Here is a 14471-nt window from a genome sequence, read left to right on the forward strand (position 1 = left end):
AAAGAAACCAGAGATCCATTAAGAATTTATGCACACTCCAATACAACCATCGACTTTAGTACCAGAACCTAAACCATACACTTATGCTGACAACCAAAAACTATCCACCTCAGCCCAATAGGACCACACCATGCATCTCCACTCTCTTCAAAATCACTGATATACACCAGTAACCACAATTAATTCTCTTGCATTTGTAGTCTTAAGCAACAAAAACAACATTATTTTTATTTTTGTAAGATCTGTATATGCATTTTATCACTCTGGGGTGCATTAAATGTCGTAGTATATTACGTGTGGGTGGGGTGTCCTGGCTGACTACCATACCTCCCACACCTGACTTCTTATAATAAGTACAGTGGTCCCTCGTTTATCGTCGTTAATCCGTTCCTGGAAGTGCGACGATTATCAAAATAGACTATTTTCGAATCAATTTTCCCCATAAGAAATAATGTAAATACAATTAATCCATTCCTGACACCCAGAAGTATTAAAACAAAAAATTTTTTTACATGAAATTTAGATGTAGTACATAAACAATACAATGGGACATGATGAATGAAACATTAACAGCATAACACTTACCTTTATTGGTGATTCTTCTTAATGTATGGAAGACTGGAGGAGGAGGAGAGAGATTGGATTAGTTACTGTTTGGAAGGGGAATCCCCTTCCATCAACACCTCAGGTACCAAGTCCTTTTCTGGGGTTACATACTTCTCTTCTCTCTTTCTTAATGCCATTAGGACCAGCTTGAGAGTCACTGGAGTCCTGTCTCGCAAAAAAAAATGTCCAGAGAGCTCTGTTTCTGGCGTCTCTTTAAAACTTCCCTAAAATGGACCAAGACTCTGTCACTGTACAAATTGCTGATATGGCTTGCAACATCCTTCTCAGGGTGAAGTTTCTCCATAAATCTTTCCATCCTACCCCACATTTCAAAAATCTCCTTAATTTCTGAAGAAGGCACCTTCTTCCATCTCTCTTCCTCCTCCTCTGCAGCAAGATTCTGAGTTGTGATCTGTTGCTGTTCCTGCTGAAGCTCTTGCAGCTCCTCAGTGGTTAGCTCTTTGTTGTGGTCCTCCACCAACTCTTCCACACCTTCCAAACTCACATCCAACCCCATGGAACTCCCCAATGCCACAACAGATTTCACAACAGACATAGACTCATCAGGGTCAGCCACAAACCCTTCAAAATCCCTCTTGTGGACACAATCTGGCCACAATTATCTCCAAGCAACAACAGCTTCCTTGATTTCCTTTTTCTTTACCACGATGGAAGGTATGGTTGCATGGGGTTTGTCATACGGTGGACCCCCGATTCGCGAAGTCATCGGTAACTGATAAATCCAGTATCCGAAGCATTATATCGCAAAAAGTTTGCCTCGGCTCCTGTTACAAAAGCCGTTACAAAAGCCGGTACGCGATATGATTCGTACGATATGTGTCCACGTGTGGCCTGAACTGCCCCGTGTGTGCCGGTGTTTACAAGCCAGCCAGTGTGTGCACATCTAAGGATACATTCGGTACATTTCATATTATGTATATTATCACTGTTTTTGTGCTTGTTTCTGCAAAATAAGTCATCATGGGCCCCAAGAAAGCTTCTAGTGCAAACCCATTGAGACCAAGGGTGCTAATGACTGTTGAAATGAAGAAAGAGATAATTGCAAAGTATGAAAGTGGAGTGCGTGTATCGGACCTGGCCAAGTTGTATAGTAAATCCCAATCAACCATCTCTACTATAGTGAGCAGGAAAATGGCAATCAAGGAAGCTGTTCTTGCAAAAGGTGCAACTGTGATTACAAAACGCCGATCGCAAGTGTTAGAAAATGTTGAGAGACTGTTATTGGTGTGGATAAATGAAAAACAGATAGCTGGAGATAGCATCTCTCAAGCGATCATTTGTGAAAAGACTAGGCAGTTGCATGAGGATTTAATTAGAAAAATGCCTGCAACTAGTGGTGATGTGAGTGAATTTAAGGCCAGCAAAGGTTGGTTTGAAAGATTTAAGAATCGTAGTGGCATACATAGTGTGATTAGGCATGGTGAGGCTGCCAGTTCAGACCAAAAAGCAGCTGAAAAATATGTGCATGAATTCAAGGAGTACATAGTGGCTGAAGGATTGAAACCTGAACAAGTGTTTAATTGTGATGAAACAGGCCTGTTTTGGAAGAAATTGCCAAGCAGGACTTACATTACTCAGGAGGAAAAAGCACTCCCAGGACATAAGCCTATGAAAGACAGGCTTACTCTGTTGATGTGTGCCAATGCTAGTGGTGATTGCAAAGTAAAGCCTTTAATGGTGTATCACTCAGAAACTCCCAGAGCATTCAGGCAAAAGAATATCCTCAAGGCTAATTTGTGTGTGCTGTGGAGGGCAAACACTAAGGCATGGGTCACTAGGGACTTTTTCTATGACTGGTTACACCATGCATTTGCCCCCACTGTGAAAAATTACCTAATTGAAAAGAAATTAGACCTTAAGTGCCTCCTGGTGTTAGCCAATGCCCCTGGTCATCCTGCAGACTTGGCAGAGCGACTTTGTGGGGACGTGAGCTTCATTAAGGTAAAGTTTTTGCCTCCTAATACCACTCCTCTCATGCAGCCCATGGACCAGCAGGTCATTTCCAACTTCAAGAAACTGTACACGAAAGCTATGTTTGAAAAGTGCTTTGAAGTGACCACAGATACTCTACTGACTCTAAAGGAGTTTTGGAAGGTAAGGCTTGGGAGGGAGTGACTAAGAGGACCTTGAACTCTGCTTGGAAGAAACTGTGGCCAGAATGTGTAGACAAAAGGGATTTTGAAGGGTTTGAGGCTAACCCTGGGAATCCTATGCCAGTTGAGGAATCCACTGTGGCATTGGGAAAGTCCTTGGGGTTGGAGGTTAGTGGGGAGGATGTGGAGGAGTTGGTGGAGGAGGACAATGACGAACTAACCACTGATGAGCTGCTAGATCATCTTCAACAGCAAGAGGCCAGACCTGAGGAAACTGCTTCGGAGGAGGGGATAGAGAAATTGACAAAGTTGCCTACTTCAAAGATTAAGGAAATGTGTGCAAAGTGGCTTGAAGTGCAAACCTTTTTTGAAGAAAATCACCCTGACGCAGCTACTGCAAGCCGTGTTGGCAACCTGTACACTGACAATGTTGTGAACCACTTTAGGAAAGTCATAAAGGAATGAGAGGTACAGGCCTCTATGGACAGATATATTGTATGACAGAAGTCCAGTGACTCTCAAGCTGGTCCTAGTGGCATTAACCCTTTCAGGGTCCGTCCCGTAGATCAACGGCTTTACGTTGAGTGTCCAAACCGTAGATCTACGCCAAAATTCTAGCGCCGTCAAATTTAGCACGAAAACACTCATAGGCCTACATGTGAGAGAACGGGTCTGCGTGGTGGGTGTGCACCATAAACAAAAAATCTAGGCGCTCGCATAGCATTGTGGGAACGCCGGCTCAGTTACCCTTGTTCACCATGCCTCGTCGCAAGTCAGCTCTCACTCCCCGGAAAATTGGGACTCTCCTCTTCCTATCTGATAGTTCTGACACTGATGGAAGTGGAAATGAAGACGAATTCTACGGCTTTGATCAGTTAGTGACCGAAAAGAATGACCAGGATATCAACAATAGTGCAGAAAACCCTGACGATCCTCAACCTTTTACCTCTGGTGTGGGCACTCGTGACTCACGGTCGGTTGTTCCTCATCGCAAGAGAAAACTAATATTTTCGTGTGGCCAGGCCTCTGACTTCAGTAATGATGATGATAGTGACGTGGACTGTGATTTTATTGTGCTCGACGATCATTCGAGTAGTGATAGTGAGGAATCATATTCACCAGTGAAGCGTCGGTATGTTTGCCGCCGCATGCGCTTGGGTAGTGTACCCTATGCTGTGCCCAGGGGATGGAGTACATCCCGGAGTACATCCCGTGGCCCAACACCAGTTTTAGGTAGTGATAGTGAGGATAATGTGGCTACACTTGGCATGGATAGACCACAGGCATCAGTGGATGGTGTTAGTGGTGATGGTAGTGGCACCGCCATGCGTGACTCACCAGGCCATGCTGGGACCCACGCTGCTGACTCGTCAGTTCAAGGACAAAGCGGAGCGCCAGCCACCAGCCCACCACAATCACAACCACCCGCACAACCAGCCTATGATGTCCAGTATCCACCAGCAAACCGTATGTGGGATTGGCAGCAAAATCCCAATTTTGTTCCCAAGCCTCACCACTTTGATGACTCTCAAAGTGGAATTCTACCTTCTTGTCCCCTTGGAACCACGGCCAATGAACTGGAATTCTTTGAATTATTCTTTGACCAGCCATTGATGGAAATTATTGTCAGGGAAAGTAATAAGTATTTTGAGTACACCATGGCAAATACGATCTTATCACCACAGTCAAGACTACACAGGTGGAAAGAGACGACTGTTGCAGAAATGTATTTGCTTTTTGCAACAATAATGCTTATGCCTCACATCTATAAGCATAATATAAAAGCATACTTGTCCACAGATCGGCTAATTTCTACCCCGGTCTTCAGTGAAATCATACCAGTGAACAGGTTTATCTTACTCTTACGTATGTTGCACTTCTCTGAGAAAACCAGGCCTGACAGAAGTGACAGGTTATACAAGATTAGAAATGTTTTCATGTATCTCAAACAAAAGTTCAGGATATACTTTTATCCATTCAAGAATCTTGTAATTGACGAGTCTTTGATTTTGTTCAAAGGTAGACTGTCATTCAAGCAGTATATACCGAGCAAGAGGAAACGCTTTGGTATAAAACTGTTTGTACTCTGTGATTGTGACAGTGGCCTGGTGTTGGATATTGTTGTATACACGGGTAGTAAAACATTGAAAGATACCAAGATGTTATTGGGTATCTCAGGTGACGTAGTGAGAAACATGATAGCACCTTATCTTGGTAAGGGGCATACATTATATACCGATAACTGGTACACAAGCCCATTACTCAGTGATTTCATGCGAGTGAACAAGACAGATGTGTGTGGCACAGTGTGTTCTAATCGTAAACATATGCCCAGGCTCAACGCAGGTGCTCGTGGTGATGACGTGCAGGTGTTTACTGCCAATGACGTCATGGCATTACGGTGGCATGACAAACGAGATGTCACATTGTTGACAACCATTCACCGTAATGAAATGCAAGACAGTGGCAAAGTTGATCGAGTGACTAATGAACGTATTCGAAAACCAGTGACAGTGATTGATTATACACAAAACATGCGCTTGGTTGACAAATGTGACATGCAGATTGGTTTTGTTGACTGTGTTCGTAAGAGTTACAAGTGGTACATGAAACTTTTCTTCCATCTCATGGACATTTCAATGCTCAATGCATATAATATGTACCAAATAAAGACTGGCAACAGACCACCGTATGGTGAATTTTGTTTGTCTGTTGTCAGACAACTCATAATGAAGTACCAGGTAACAACACCTGCTATACAACATGGTCCTCGAATTCCTCAGGATATACCCAAGCGTTTGAGGAGGGAAGGTGATCATTTCATAATACAACTTCCTTCAACTCAGAAGAAATTTGCTCAGAAGAGATGCATCGTCTGTGCACAAACAAAAAGACGGCAACAAAGACGCAAAGACACTCGGTTTATGTGTGAGGAATGTAAGGTGCCTCTGTGCATGGTGCCTTGTTTCAAGGAGTTCCACAAGCTCCAGCAGTTCTAAAACCATGTCCAGTGATTGTAAATATGTAAATATATGATAGAACATTAGTATTATACAAGATTTGTGCATGTTTATTGTAATAAACAACAGTGGTAAACAATAATATGATAATAACTTTAGTGCGGTTATTGTGTTCAATACAGTGAGTTTATATACATGTATATGCATTATATACAGTATTGGTCTCTCAGGCCCCAAATGTTAGTAGGAATAGGAAAAAATTGGAAAAGAAAAGAAAAAACAACAAAAACCGCAAAATAATGTAATGCGCGTATGTGGAATTCGTCGATGTTGCCGCCACCACATCATTTTGACAAACTTCTTGGCACTGTATCTCGGTAAGTACTGATCAGATTTTTTTTTTTGTCTTATTACCTTCACAAAAATATGCTCTTTAATTCTGTGAGAAAAAATAATAATTTTTTTTTTTCAAAATTTCTTGGACACTGGAGCACCACTTCAGATTTTGGCCTTGGACCCTGAAGGGGTTAAAAGAAGAAGGGAAGTAACCCTGGAAAAGGACTTGCTACCTCAAGTCCTAATGGAGGGGGATTCCCCTTCTAAACGTTAAAAACTTCGACACTCTCCCCTCCTCCCATCCCGTCAATCACCACCAGATCTTCATTAACGGTAAGTGTTAATTATTCTATTGTGATTATTCTATTGTTATTATTGTTATTGTAATTATTCTATTGCATTAAACTTAATATTTCATGTGGTAAAAGTTTTTTTTTTCATACTTTTGGGTGTCTTGCACGGATTAATTTGATTTCCATTATTTCTTATGGGGAAAATTGATTCGCTTTTCAATAATTTTGCTTTACGATGAGCTCTCAGGAACGGATTAATAATGTGAACCGGGGGTCCACTGTATATCCTGGCCAGTTCGGCCACACGTACCCCATTTTCATATTGTTCAATGATGTTTTTCTTAACCCTTTCAGGGTCCGTCCCGTAGATCTACGGCTTTATGTTCAGAGTCCAAACCGTAGATCTACGCCATGAGCTCAGCTCACTCTGATAAACTGTGAGTGGTACGTTTGGGCCTAGATATGAGAGAATACATCTATGTGGTATGTGTGCACCACATAAAACAAATCCTGCAGCACACTGTGTATAATGAGAGAAAAAAAAATGAGACCATGATTTTCGATTAGAACAGCGACTTTGCAGTGTTTTTTCGTATGTATTTTATAGTTGTATTTGCGATTTCTTGGTCTCATTTGATAGAATGGAAGACATAGTACAGAAATAGAGATGATTTTGATTGGTTTTAGCACTGGAAATGGCTTGAAACTGAGCTCAAAATAGCAGAAATGTTAAATTTTTGCCGATGTTCAAGGGTAAACAAACGACCTCACACGTCTAATACCCGCCAGCTGGTGGGTCTAATATACATTCACAAATGTGGTGATGATATTTATACAATTATTACAATATTGCATAACAGCAACATTTGGGAAGCTTTATTCTGGAAATGTTTCACTAACCAGTCATTGGCTGGCAAAATGTTTCCAGAATACAGACAACCAAATGTTGCACAAGTGTCTCATTTATCAACTTGTTGGTTTTCTAAAATCATTGATACATACATGGAGATGTGAATAAAGCAACTTTATAATAAAACATGTGACAAATGTGCAATACTGTATAAATAATTTCTGTGTTGGAAAACTGTTAATGAATATGGCTCCAAAATGCAATTGTTACTCGTCTACCTACCATATAAGATGTGAGTAAGCTTCTCCTAAAGCTATGGGGTAAATGATAAAATGGCCACAACTACAAGCCAAGGGGTGGGATGATAACACCTCAATTTTTTTCTATTTGAAGCACTAACTCTTTAATTGTGTCCGACTTACTAATATGCAGGTGCTTGTACTGTGTCCGACATACTAGTATGCATGAGCTGGTACTGCATTCGACGTACTAGTATGCAGGTGCTGGTACTGTGTCCAACGTACAAGTATGCAGGTGCTGATACTGTGTCCGACATACTAATACACAGGTGCTGGTACTGTGTCCAATGTACTAGTATGCAAGTGCTGGTACAGTAGGGCCCCACTTTACGGTGTTCCAATAATATGGACATTTCTAATACAGTCACCGCACCCCACCCGGTTTGTTTACATTCTTCGTGAGCTCTGTGAGCACTATCCATTATGACTGGAAACTTTCCAGAATTTCAAGTGTTTTAAAGCTATTTCATGTTTTATACAGTAGACCGTCATTTAACATCGTAGTTACATTCCTGAAAACACCATGTTAGGTAAAACCGAGTTAGATGAACTGAAGAACTTAGGGGAAAAATAGGGTTACGTTCCCGAGAGCCTAAAAAATGCCAAACAACTTTTTTTAGGTCTCCACATCTTACAAAAATAAAAGTGAATATGTAATTGTAGTTCACTGTTATGATGTATTATGTTGTTTTTACTGCTTAAGACTGCAAAGGTAACAAAAATAACAATATTTCTTACCTTAAATTGTGGGTGCTGGTGTTTGTGGATGATTGTGAAGAGTGGAGAGTTATGCTGTGGCCCTACTGGGCTGAGATGGATGGTAGAGGTTCTGGTACTGAACTTGATGATTGTACTGGAGTGTCTAACTTGAAGTCATTCAGTCAGTCAAGTGATTCAGTAAGTCAGTCAAGTGATTCAGTAAGTCAATCAAGTGATTCAGTAAGTTAGGCAAGTCGTTCAATAAGTCAGTCAAGTCATTCAGTAAGTCAGTCAAGTCGTTCAGTAAGTCAGTCAAGTCATTCAGTAAGTCAGTCAAGTTGTTAAGTAAGTCAGTTCAATCGTTCATTAAGTCAGTCAAGTTGTTCAGTAAGTTTACCTGGAGTTTACCTGGATAGAGTTCCGGGGGTCAACACCCCCGCGGCCCGGTCTGTGACCAGGCCTCATGGGGGATCAGAGCCTGATCAACCAGGCTGTTACTGCTGGCTGCACGCAATCCAACTTACGAGCCACAGTCCAGCTGGTCAGGTACCGACTTTAGGTGCTTGTCCAGTGCCTGCTTGAAGACAGCCAGGGGTCTATTGGTAATTCCCCTAATGTATGCTGGGAGGCAGTTGAACAGTCTTGGGTCCCTGACACTTATTGTGTTGTCTCTTAACGTGCTAGTGACATCCCTGCTTTTCATTGGGGGGATGTTGCATTGTTTGCTGAGTCTTTTGCTTTCGTAGTGAATGATTTTCGTGTGCAAGTTCAGTACTAGTCCCTCTGGGATTTTCCGGGTGTACATAATCATGTATCTCTCCCGCCTGCATTCCAGGGAGTACAGGTTCAGGAACTTCAAGCGCTCCCAGTGATTCAGTAAGTCAGTCAAGTCATTCAGTAAGTCAGTCAAGTCATTTAATAGTAAGTCAGTCAAGTCAGTCAATAAGTCAGTCAAGTTGTTCAGTCAAATCATTCAGTCAGTCAGTCAGTCATTCAGTAAGTCAGTCAGTCACACAAATTTATGTTTACATCTTTTTATGTGTACAAAGTAACACTTCATTATGGCAACAGGATGTTTTGTCTAATATCTTTGTTTCCTTCATTAATTCTAATAATTAAATGCTTACACCTTTTCTTGCCACTTTGAGCAGCACTGGTATGCCTTCTGGGTTTCATGATTGCTTGGCAGATACAAGATATAGCAATTAAAAGATCAAAACACATTTCACAATCACAAGCTTGTAGCAGAAAAGTTGGACTCGACACGTATGAAGTACGAATGTTAGGATGGTGGGGTGGTGTTGGGAGGGTGGCTGGAGACTGAGGGAGGTCTCCCTCGCTTAACCACAACGAGGCGGCCGCTTGAGGAAAAGAGAAGTTTTTTTTCCTTCCCGCAAACTGAACTGTGTTAAATTCATCATACGACATGTTACATAAAATTGTGCCGCAATTCTTCAATCGTGCTATACCCAAATCGTGCCAAATAAACTTGTGCTAAATGACGGTCTACTGTATATACAGTGGACCCCCGCATAACGATTACCTCCGAATGCGACCAATTATGTAAGTGTATTTTTGTAAGTGCGTTTGTACGTGTATGTTTCGGGGTCTGAAATGGACTAATCTACTTCACAATATTCCTTATGGGAATAAATTCAGTCAGTACTGGCACCTGAACATACTTTTGGAGTGAAAAAATATCGTTAACCGGGGGTCCACTGTACAGTGGAACCTCAAAAATCGAACTTAATCCGTTTCAGGAGCTAGTTCTAAATTCGAAAAGTCTGAAATTCGAAGCAATACTTCCCATAAGAAATAATGGAAATACAGTGGACCCCCGCATACCGTTGGCATCACATAACGTTAAATCCGCATACCGATACATTTTATCGCTAAGATTTTGCCTCGAATACAGCTAAAAAATCCACTCAACGCTATTCGTCCGAGACGCGTCTAATGTGCGGCCTGAGCCAGCCTCACATGTTCCGCCGGTGGCATTGTTTACCAGCCAGCCTCCGCGGTAACATCCAAGCATACAGTTGGAACATTTCGTATTATTACAGTGTTTTTGGTGATTTTATCTGCAAAATAAGTGACCATGGGCCCAAAGAAAGCTTCTAGTGCCAACCCTACAGGAATAAGGGTGAGAATTACTATAGAGATGAAGAAAGAGATCATTGCTAAGTATGAAAGTGGAGTGCGTGTCTCCGAGCTGGCCAGGTTGTATAGTAAACCCCAATCAACCATCGCTACTATTGTGTCCAAGAAAACGGCAATCAAGAAAGCTGTTCTTGCCAAAGGTTCAACTGTGTTTTCAAAACAGAGATCGCAAGTGATAGAAGATGTTGAGAGACTCTTATTGGTGTGGATAAATGAAAAACAGATAGCAGGAAATAGCATCTCTCAAGTGATCATAAGTGAAAAGGCTAGGAAGTTGCATGAGGATTTAATTAAAAAAATGCCTGCAACTAGTGATGATGTGAGTGAATTTAAGGCCAGCAAAGGTTGGTTTGAGAGATTTAAGAAGCGTAGTGGCAAACATAGTGTGATAAGGCATGGTGAGGCTGCCAGTTTGGACCACAAAGCAGCTGAAAAATATGTGCAGGAATTCAAGGAGTACATAGACAGTGAAGGACTGAAACTTGAACATGTGTTTAATTGTGATGAAACAGGCCTGTTTTGGAAGAAAATGCCAAGCAGGACCTACATTACTCAACAGGAAAAGGCACTCCCAGGACATAAGCCTATGAAAGACAGGCTTACTCTTCTCATGTGTTCCAATGCTAGTGGTGATTGCAAAGTGAAGCCTTTATTAGTGTATCACTCAGAAACTCCCAGAGCGTTCAGGCAAAAGAATATCCTCAAGGCTAATTTGTGTGTGCTGTGGAGGGCAAACAGTAAGGCATGGGTCACTAGGGACTTTTTCTATGACTGGTTACACCAAGCATTTGCCCCCAATGTGAAAAATTACCTAACTGAAAAGAAATTAGACCTTAAGTGCCTCCTGGTGTTAGACAATGCCCCTGGTCATCCTACAGACGTGGCAGAGCGACTTTGTGGGGACATGAGCTTCATTAAGGTGAAGTTTTTGCCTCCTAATACCACTCCTCTCCTGCAGCTCATGGACCAGCAGGTTATTGCAAACTTCAAAAAACTGTACACAAAAGCTCTGTTTGAAAGGTGCTTTGTAGTGACCTCAGAAACTCAATTGACTCTAAAAGAGTTTTGGAGAGAGCACTTTAATATCCTCAATTGTGTAAACCTTATAGGTAAGGCTTGGGAGGGAGTGACTAAGAGGACCTTGAACTCTGCTTGGAAGAAACTGTGGCTAGAATGTGTAGATCAAAGGCATTTTGAAGGGTTTGAGGCTAACCCTGGGAATCCTATGCCAGTTGAGGAATTGGGAAAGTCGTTGGGGTTGGAGGTTAGTGGGGATGATGTGGAAGAATTGGTGGAGGAGGACAATGAAGAACTAACCACTGATGAGCTGCTAGATCATCTTCATCAGCATGAGGCCACACCTCAGGAAACTGCTTCAGAGGAGGGGAGAGAGAAATTGAAGAAGTTGCCTACTTCAAAGATTAAGGAAATGTGTGCAATGTGGCTTAAAGTGCAAACCTTTTTTGATGACAATCACCCTAACACAGCTATTGCAAGCCGTGCTGGTTGTGAACCACTTTAGGAAAGTCATGAAGGAACGGGAGGTATAGGCCTCTATGGACAGATATGTTGTGCGACAGAAGTCCAGTGACTCTCAAGCTGGTCCTAGTGGCATTAAAAGAAGAAGGGAAGTAACCCCAGAAAAGGACTTGACACCTCAAGTCTTAATGGAAGGGGATTCCCCTTCTAAACACTAAGACTCTCTCCTCCTCCCATCCCATCAGTCATCACCAGATCTTCAATAAAGGTAAGTGTCATGTAACTGTGCATGTCTTTTTCAGTTTGTGTGTATTAAAATTAATATTTCATGTGGTAAAATTTTTTTTTTCATACTTTGGGGTGTCTTGCATGGATTAATTTGATTTCCATTATTTCTTATGGGGAAAATTCATTCGCATGACGATAATTTCGCGTAAGTAGTAAGTAGGTACCTGGGTGTTAGTCACCTTACACCTGCTGTCACTGTTCACCTAGAATTAAGTAGGTACCTGGGTGTTAGTCACCTTACACCTGCTGTCACTGTTCACCTAGCAGTAAGTAGGTACCTGGGTGTTAGTTACCTTACACCTGCTGTCACTGTTCACCTAGCAGTAAGTAGGTACCTGGTTGTTAGTCACCTTACACCTTGTGTCATTGTTCACCTAGCAGTAAGTAGGTACCTGGGTGTTAGTCACCTTACACCTGCTGTCACTGTTCTTCTAACAGTAAGTAGGTACCTGGGTGTTAGTCACCTTACACCTGCTGTCACTGTTCACCTAGCAGTGAGTAGGTACCTGGGTGTTAGTCACCTTACACCTTGTGTCATTGTTCACCTAGCAGTAAGTAGGTACCTGGGTGTTAATCATCATATAACTTTCAATTTTCTAAATTAGTTACCCATTAAATTTATTCGTTTTCTGTAACTCACTGTAAAAGAAAATGGAACATTATTAACCACTAACTAAAACAATTTCTTATTTTTTTTAGACGCATTAGAAGCTACAACAATTAAATAAGTAAGCTTATTTAGGTACAGTTACAAAGGTTTTAGGTGACTATAATTATTTTATATAGTAATACGTATGTAAATTACTTCCTCCTTGTAAATACTAACTGATAATTTGCATAAATATTTATCCCGCATCGTCATGGTCTGTGGCAGCGATGATGTCATTTGTTTATACTCTCTAACTGCCATGTTTCACTAGATTTTTAATTTTTAATATTTATTGCGAGATTATTTATTATTATTTCTTGCAGAATCTATAACAGAATTTTACCTTTTTTATTTTTATGCTTAATAGTTTCATATATTTTTTTATTCTTTGTATATTTTATCCTAGAAAAACTAATCCCTACAAAAACATGTCAATTCCACCATTGTGTGTTCGCATTTGTTTATTAAATAAAAATCTTGTATTTTAATAATGAAATGATATTTTTGCAACCCATTTATAATACAATTAAGTAAATTAAGTCATTATTCAGTGTGATTATGCAAAGAGAGTTGCATATATCAATCAAATTTGGAGAATATTTGATCATAGTTGACGAAATTCAAACAAGTTTCCAGGTGTTGAGACGCAGCATTTTGATCAAAGGGATAACATGGTTATTTATATACATATATAAACTCTCTTTATCTATCTAAATAAACACTCATATTTATTTTAAATTTATTTATATATTTTTACTAGCTGGTTACAATGTTTATTATATATTTGGTCAAAAAAATATTCCATTTTTTTTATAAATTTGTCTTGTTTTTATTTTAAACTGTTTTAATATATTTTAAAATTAAGAAATTATTTTTTAATTTTTTCTTATTATAAAGTAAAAAAAAAATTAATTTTAGAGATCTGGTTATTTCTTGGTTAGATTCTCGACTTTATTTTTTTGTTTTTAAATGAACTCGATTTCTAAGGTAAAATATTTGCAGGAAAAAATTATTACAATCACTAACACAGTCATACAATCACAAAACAATCATACAAAAGCATACCACACAATCATACAATCATGCAAAGAAACAATCATACAATCACACAAAGAAACACTCATACAATCACACAAAGAAACAATCATACAATCACACAAAGAAACAATCACACAAAGAATCAGTCAAACAATCACACAAAGAAACAATCATACAATCACACAAAGAAACAATCAGACAATCAAAGAAACAATCATACAATCACACAAAGTAACAATCACACAAAGAAACATTCATACAATCACACAAAGAAACAATCATACAATCACAGAAAGAAACAATCAGTCACACGAAGTAACAATCATACAATTACACAAAGTAACAATCATACAATCACACAAAGAAACAATCATACAATCACACAAAGTAACAATCATACAATCACACAAAGTAACAATCATACAATCACACATAGTAACAATCATACAATCACTCAAAGAAACATACAGTCACACAAAGAAACAATCATACAATCAGACAAAGAAACAATCATACAATCAAAGAAACAATCATACAATCAGACAAAGAAACAATCATACAATCACACAAAGAAACAATCATACAATCACACAAAGAAAATCATACAATCACACAAAGAAACAATCATACAATCACACAAAGAAAATCATACAATCACACAAAGAAACAATCATACAATCACACAAAGAAAAATCATACA

At 39.9% G+C, this 14471-nt stretch overlaps 1 protein-coding gene across 9 annotated transcripts in view; it reads left to right on the plus strand.

The window, feature by feature from the left end:
• Nucleotides 1–14471, plus strand: part of Mpc1 (mitochondrial pyruvate carrier) — a 248397-nt gene that overhangs the window by 187807 nt on the left and 46119 nt on the right. For 3 of the 9 annotated variants that reach the window (XR_011393584.1, XR_011393583.1, XR_011393585.1), the window contains one exon: nt 6183–6349. The exons of the other annotated variants lie outside the window; for them this stretch is intronic. The gene's annotated coding sequence lies outside the window, so the exon portion shown is untranslated. The remainder of the gene's footprint in view (nt 1–6182; nt 6350–14471) is intronic. 9 annotated transcript variants of the gene reach the window in all.

This window comes from Cherax quadricarinatus, chromosome 57 (assembly GCF_038502225.1).
Source record: "Cherax quadricarinatus isolate ZL_2023a chromosome 57, ASM3850222v1, whole genome shotgun sequence".
Lineage (NCBI taxonomy): Eukaryota > Metazoa > Arthropoda > Malacostraca > Decapoda > Parastacidae > Cherax > Cherax quadricarinatus.